An 8,327-nucleotide genomic window follows, 5' to 3' on the forward strand; every position below is an offset into this window, starting at 1 on the left:
AATGAACTCCTACAATACTTAAACTTCATTCAATAAGATTTGTCCCAGATACTATCATATCTGCCACAGGTGCCACATGTGTTAGTCAGTCAAGGCTTCTGATTATGCTCCTTTTTGATACTCAGACACCATGACGATAAACACAGAATAAATATGTACACAGGTATGGCAGAGTTCAGTGTGAGAGCTCTCTCAAGTATTAAACTACAACCTACCCTGCTGCTAGGGCCAAGTTAGACAATGTCACCAGACATGAGGCCACAGAAGACCACTACCCCACCAGATACTAAGTGAAAAGCTTTCATCATGCTTCCATGCTGCATGGTGTAGATTGCATGTTGTTTGTGCACACTAATAGCTCCATGGTAATGTTGCTGGTGCCTCCTGGGAAATCAGGACATCTTCCCATCCTTCACAGATTATCTGTAGCACGATGCAAGTTCTCCCTCCTAGACTACGTTTACACTACAGCGATACTTTGAAAGAAGTTCTTCTGGAAGATCTCTTTGGAAAAAACTTCTTTCGAAAGAGCGTGTCTAGACATAAAAAAAGTGAATAAAAAAAATCAATCTGCTCTTTTGATAGAAAACCTCCACACAGCCCCTGCTCTTTCAAAAGAAATGGCCAGGGATCGAAAAATCTGGCTCCATGAGGACAGCTCTATTGAAAAAAGGGCTCCTGGGGCATCTATACATGTTTTTTTCAGAAAGAATCTTTCGGAAAAAAGCACTCTTTCTCATCTGGGATTGGAAGAGGTCCACCAGAAAAAGTACTGCATTCTTCCAATTTAATATCGAAAATGCATTTTGTGCGTAGACACTCTGCGGGATTTTTTGAAAGATCCCAGCATTTTCGAAAAACTCGCTAGTGTAGACACAGTCCTAATGTTTAAAAGAAAACCTCTGTCCATTATTCTACTAACTCCCTCCAAAATATACAAGACTTTTTCAAGCACTGTGATATTTCTCTGAAGTAAACCCTTCCCTCAGTTTGCGTGATACAATAGTTTGGGACAAGTGATGAACAGTTAGACTTTGATTCATCAGTCTTGCAGTCAGGGCATGAAATTACAGATTTTGGGGCAGTGTAGGCAGATTTAATTAAACCACCATTGCCTGATGAGGCGCATAGAGCAAAAACTCCTTTATATTCTCTTCTCCCATGCAGCACAGAGTACAGTCTATCCTGCTGCTGATAGTTACTTTTCTAAGCTGTCAAGAAAATAATATAAAATTTATGCAAAAGTGATATTCAAGTTTACAGTATATTTAAAAGTAACATCAAATTTCCCAGCTGTGATGTTCCCCCTAGTCACTGAAATGGGCAGGCTATTGCTATGGTCTCTCATAAAACTTGTCCTTACATTCCCATAAGAAATCTAGTAACAAGTGAAGTAATGTGTTGCTATAGAATTTGCTTCTCATAAATCTATCAGATTTGTTACTCACAGAACCTTTCAATCAGTGCTGTAATACAGAATTGCTTCATCTTGGGTTCACAACAATACCACATAACACTATATAAAAATATGCATCTCAACTTGCTAGAAAGTTTTCTGTTATCAACAACTCCATGATTAAAATTTATTGTTTCATAAACTGTCTGGATAATCATGCATGATGGGAAGTCTGCAGGAAGCTGGCATACCTATGAAGACCATATCTTCATGTTAATTAGGTTCAAGTTATCAAAAACAGTAAACTTCATGCACCAAATACAATTTATAATTGAAAATAATATAGTGGAGTGAGAAAGAGAACTGCATTTAATTTATCAAGTAAGTGAGTCTGTCCTAAAAAGTCACACTTTAGAAATAAACAATGCATTTATTACTCTTGTTAATGAAGAAATTTACATTTAGCATACACAAGGGAATGGATAGCTCAAAAGATTGGCAAGTGGATACAGAACTTTCATCTGTAGGTTATTAGTTGTGATGGATTGTTGGAACTGCTATCAGCTAAAATCAATTAAGTGGTTCAATCAAGTTTCCAGTGGACAGGTTTCTATATTATAAAAATTATCACCATTATTAGCAGTCCTGTCATCACTCACAGAAGAAAGGTTAAGGAAGAATGGGTAGCCTGAACTGTCTTTTGAGCAGAGCCGTAGCCATGTTAGTCTGTACTCCAACAAAACAAAGCAGCAGAAATGTAGCACTTTAAAGACTAACAAAATGATTTATTCAGTGATGCGCTTCCGTGGGACAGACCCACTTCTTCAAATCTTGAAGAACCCTGAAGGAGTAGGTCTGTCCCATGGTAGCTCATCACTGAATAAATCACTTTGTTAGTCTTTAAAGTGCTACATTTCTGCTGCTTTGTTTTGTCTTTATGAGCAATCACCTTATGGGTGCTACCCACACTGTGACTGTCATATGAATAAATATGAATTAGGTCAGATTGGCTTTTCTAAAAAACCCAAACGAAGAAAGGTCTTTTGGTATGAAAAGCTAAGATTGAACTGACAAAGGACCTTCATTTGGACTCAGCAAATGGAGAAGACCTTCTCCACAAGGGTAGCCCCGATCCTTTCAGAAGGGTTGAAAGGCCCCATAAAGAAGATGGGTGATTCATCATATATGTGTTGGTAATCATGTAGGGACTTTCATTAATTTTGTATGTTTACTCTGCAATGCTTTTGTTATTAAAATGCATGTATTCTGCTGAGAAAGAGCTTTGTGAAAACTTGTAATGGCTGGCAATACACTCTTTGTGGCCTGGAAGAGAAAGCAGTGCACTCTGCACACTGGCTGTTAGGCAGACTGGCTTACTGGGTATATCACAGTGTAAGACAAGGAGCTTGATGCAACCTTAAAAACCCTTGGTCAGAAGGAAGCAGGACAAGGGTTCCTATTCAGAGACAGGTAGTGCCAGGACTCCAGAGACTTGGCACTCCTAGATTATGTCCACACTAGAGTGATCTGTCAAAAGAAGTTTCCGTTGGAACATATTGTCTCAGCAAAACATCTTTCAACAGATTGCGGCCATACTGCTTAATGGCTCGAAAGGGCGATCTGCTCTGTCGACAGAGAGCAGCCGGACTACCTGGCCACTCTATCAGCAAAACAGCCAACTAGAAGCACAGCAGACAGGGCTGCCCAGTGCCCCAGAAGCCTTGTCTGTCAACAAAAGGCCACCTGGAACTTTCATAGTGGCTTTCTGACAACCGATCTTTGTCAACAGAGATGTTCTGCCTCATGGGGGAGCAGCAGAATGCTGTCGACAGAAGTGTCGTGTTCTGTCAATTTAGTGTTGATAGAACTCTTTGGGAATGTGGACACTCCCTGGGATTTGTTGACAAAATGCCAGTTTTGTCGACAAAACTCTCTAGTGTAGACGTAGCCTTACTATGGATCATGATGGGGTGGGTTGGATACAGGTGCAGTAGCTGTGAAGTGATAAGAGGTATATCCGTTGGTAGTTTTCACATTTAAAACCAGACAAAACAAAATAATAGAAAATGTACAAAATTCTGCTCAGACTTTCTAGGGCAAACAGGCTAGTTGGTTTCATTTCTATGAAATGTAATTCAAATGTTGGTAAAACATAATGCATGAAGCTGACATTTAAATGATAAAGGCTTACATGATTAATTCATTGCAGAGTTTCTCAGTGTGTGTTTTGTCACAGTCTTTTAAAGCGCTGGCTTCAGCCCTGGTCTTTGGAAGTGCTGAGTGCTTCCACTTCCCACTGAAGCCAGTCAGAACTATAAGTGTTCGTTACCTCTCATGACCATATCCTAAATTGTAGGTGTAAACTATCCCAGATGCAGAGGAAGGTGAAACTTCTGTTGTGAAATGATTCCTATTATAACTTCTGACTTCTCAAAGCTTGAATATCAGACAAAGTAATCAGTACAAGAAGAAAGCTCAATTAATAATTGACATGTAACATTTAAATAAGTTGCTGCATTAATTCTCACAAATTAATCGGATTAATTGTTTAGTGTTTGCACAGCACATTATCCAGAAACTCCTGGATTTTAATCTTGGCTCTAACACTGACTCACTGGGTGATTTCAGGAAGTGTTTGTCCATTTGTATAATGGGAATAAAGTAGATTAACAACAATGGATCCATTTCAATAGCATAATATTCCCATAGGACAATAGCTAGGATACGTTGGCCAGAGAGTACAAGAGCTCATAGTTGCAAGCTAAATTCCCTCTAAGCTGCACAGCTTCCCATTATGGCCCACACACTGGCTATTAATCCCCATTCAGGACTGCAGTGGGGAGAGATGCCTCTCCACAAGCCCTGAGCGTGGCTAGGGGAAAGAGGCCCCACCCTGCTGACACCAGCATGGACCTGCTGTGGTCAGCAGGGAAGTAGGCAGCAGCAGGTCTGACTCCTAGGTGGGAGTGGGAGGAGTCAAAGTTCTCCACACAGTTCCCCTCCCCACCCCACCCCCGCCCCCGGGGCACTCACTCTGCACTCTCATTGGCTGGTTCTTGGCTAATGAGAACTCAGGGTGCATGTGTCCTTGCGGATGAGAACACCGTGCAGCATGCCACAGAGCCTCATGCCATCCCCCAGGAGCTGGATGTGCTGGCGGCATGCAGGGAGCAGTGTGGTCCCCTCAGGTTAGCACCTTAGCACCACTGACCAGGAGTTGCCCAGATAAGCCTGAATCCCAACCTCCTGCCCCACCTTGAGCCCCCACAACCTGAAGCCACCTCTTGCACCCCAACACCTCATCCGTGTCCCCACTTCAAAGCCCACACCCTCAGCCCAGATCCCGTATCCTCTCCTACACACAACTGCCAGACCTGAGCCCCCTCCCAAAGCTGGTGCCCCCTCTTCTGGTCCAAACATCTTGTCTCCATGCACACCCCAGAGACTGCACCTCACCCACCTGCCTCACCCCTCAGCTCCCTCCTGTATCCTGAATCCCTCAGTCCCAGCCCCACTTCAGAGCTCACATCCCCAGCCAGAGCCCTCAACCCCTCCCACATCCCAGCTACCTGCCCTGTCCCAAAGTCCTCCCCCACACCAGCAGCCCTCATTGAGAAATAAACACCCATTTTCAAATCCTCACCTCAACCCCTGGCTCCCACCCCCACCACACATTGTCCGTGTGCGGAGTGATCTTTGTTATATGACAATCACCTCCATATTAATGCACACAGCAAGTCATTCCACACGTGGAAGTAAAAAAGTAGAGGGAAACCGAGGAAAAGGTGCTGAAGGAGGACAGAAAGGAGGTAGGTATCAGCTTGGAAGATACACTTGACAAGAACATTTGGAAATGAAAAACAAGAGCCAGCACCACCAAATGATGGGACAAAGTGTAGAAGAATTATGCTCCATAAACGCTAGTCCACAATTTTACATTTCTGATATAAATAATTTGCAAATGTAAAAGTGAAATAACATTTTGAAGTACAATTGAACCTCTCTAATCCAGAACTCTCTCATCCAGCAACACCCATAATCCAGAATGATTTTAGTTAGCCAGATGACCATCTATCATAGGTGTGGCCAAGTTCCCCTGTCTCCATAAAGGTCCTGGCTCTCAGTGTTCTGTACTGTTATGTATTTGTAATTCACTCCTAAATGTCTTCTAAGAGCCCAGTAATACTGACCTCCCATGGTTTGGCGAATGTTCTTGTTCAGCACCAGTTAGGTCTTGAGGGTGCTGGATGTGAGAGGTTCAGCCAGTTGTTTAAATAAATTTCTGGCTAAAGACGATTTAATTAAAAGGCACGTTACCTGCCACAGGCACAAAGGACCACGTTCCCCTCTACCTGAGGGGAGCTGGACCTCTGCTCTGCCCCAGGCCCTGCCCTTACCCTTCCTCTTCCCATCCCTGCTGTGCTCCTGTCCCACACCCATTCCACCTCTTCCCTTAGGCCCCCACTCTGCCGCCTCTCCTGAGCATGCACAATCCCTGCTTCTCTCCTACCCTCCTGGAGTTTCTTGAGCGTTGTGAATCAGCTGTTTGTGGCACTCTGGAGAACATTGGGAGGGCTAGAGAGGAGCAGATCAACAGGCCCACCAGTGGGAAGAAAAGCACAGGGAGGAGAGAGGCAGAGAGGGGAGCTTAGCGGCCGGTAGGTTCTCTACACCCATTAGTATTTCTCTGTGGGAGCTCCAACCCCAGAGCACCTACAGAGTCAATACCTATGCACAGATGTACAACTGTCATGTGATTTTCAAAGTATCCACCAGCAGCCCTCACTATCAAGGCAAGCCTCAGTGGAATTAAGTGGTATGCACTGGGGACAGTTGATGGGTCCAGTCGTACAGCCTTACTTCATGAATAGTTTCAAAGGTCTATTTACAATGTAAATTTTACATGATACATGATATGGGCACCGGTTAACTAGAAATTGGACTGAGCCAACCATTTCACTTTTCACAGGGCACTGGAACCTCATGATTATGGCCCTGGGTTAGATTTGTGTCAGTACAAGGTGAATAGGCTTTTGCCAATTACTTAAGCCATTCAATACTTTCCAATGTGCTTTTATTTTCAGTTGAAATGCAGCAATGTAAATTATGGGCCCAATTTTGCAATAAGACAGAGGCAGATCTTTGTGCTCACATGGAGCTCCAGAGAACTGTGCAGGTGCATTTTGTTGCAGGGTCTGGGCGATGGGGCCTCATAAAATGACCAGTGAAGTCTAATGTGAATCCTTCCATTAATTTCTATGGGTAGTGGATCAGGTCTATAGTTTGCACCATAGCCTACTAACTGAAAAGCACTGTACATAGCAGGAAGGACTGAATTAATTAAATAATGAATTCTGAAGCTGGGCATCAGGGCCATCCCCTTGTTCATAATGGCTGTGTGGAAGGAGATGCTGGTATTTCTTTCTGTTGCAATATGGAAATATGGGAGTGAAAAGTTAAGAACTACTGGCTTAGACAGCTGTTAAAGGGCTATACAACTTCTTTTGAGTCATGGATTCAAATCCAGTCCTGGGCTGTAGCAATCAGTGTATTATGTCCTATGAAAAACAAATTTTTCAGTCCACTTCCTAGTGACTAGATGTCCACATGAATCAGGGCTGCAGAATGGGGCCCACAGACATAGGACTGCTGGATATGGCCCTGCAGTGATACACAAAGACAGATCTGTTCTGCTTCTCTAGAACTGATTTTGTTCCTGGACGAGCTGTGATAACTCTCCCCCCATGGAATAGGACACCAACATACGGAAATCATTCATAAGTTCAATACAATGATACCCAAAGATACTGCATAGGGTTGTAATATCTGTCACAGTACCAAATTAGGTGAGTTGCAAGGAAATTAATCAAGTGGACAAGTGAGGGACTGATCCCAGCTACTTTCAGGGAGTCCAGGAAGAGGGATAATGGTGGAGATACTACTATGGACAGGTGCAGAGCAAGGAAATGGATGGACAACTTCTGCTCCCTCATGAGCAGAACTTGGGTTGGTTTTGTACACAGCAATCAGGGTTGGCAACTTCCTGGGAAAATGTAGTTTAGGACAGGGTACTGATAAGCACTGGCTTAAACCCAGTTTAAACTGGGAAAATAAGAAAAGTAATTGTATCAGTGTCTAGAATACAGTGTCGAGTACAGAAGAACTTTTTTAAAATTTTGGATACTTTCTGTTCAAAAGTGAGGAACAGGTTTGGTTTATCCATTACTTCAATTTTTTTTTTTTTGCTACAAATTGCTCTATGTTTGAATGGACCTAGAACAGCAGTCAAATTCTGCATGCTTCTGACTGATTAATGTTTCAAGCCTACAATGCTGCATTACTGTAATTTTCATAAATAAACAGAAGTGAAAAACATTTAATATTGAAAACTGAAATATGAGTCATGATAGGTATAACGGCTTTGAGAAAATAACAAACCAACATGCACAGGCATTCTGATGGTCAATATTATAATTATATATATTAGTATTACACTCAAGGTGACTTTTATTTGCAAAATATTAATCTCTGAATATATTTCCTGGTAAATATAATCTGACTCTGTAATTAAAACTAAGTGCAATGTGCTGTGTATTAATGAAAGTTTTTAAAATAGAAAATGCCTTAAATTAGAACTAACTAGTTTTCCCCAGGGCAGTAAAAAACTACCTTAAGCAAATACCATGCCATCACTGGCAGCAGTATCATGTACTAGCATCTCATTGTAACTATTATTTTGTTCACCAATATCTCAATTTTCATGTTTTGAAAAAAGTAGCTCTTTGTGAAGAAAACTTTTAAAAATGTGAAGCAACTGGAATTCTCTGAGTCATCCACATGAATTTGCAGGGCCAAAACAATAGCTCAGAGAAGTGTGAAACTGTGCCTTTAAACGCAATCATGTTATTTCTGGTGTCCAGTAAGAAAGCGG

Source organism: Carettochelys insculpta, chromosome 2, assembly GCF_033958435.1.
Source record: "Carettochelys insculpta isolate YL-2023 chromosome 2, ASM3395843v1, whole genome shotgun sequence".
NCBI classification, from domain to species: Eukaryota; Metazoa; Chordata; order Testudines; family Carettochelyidae; genus Carettochelys; species Carettochelys insculpta.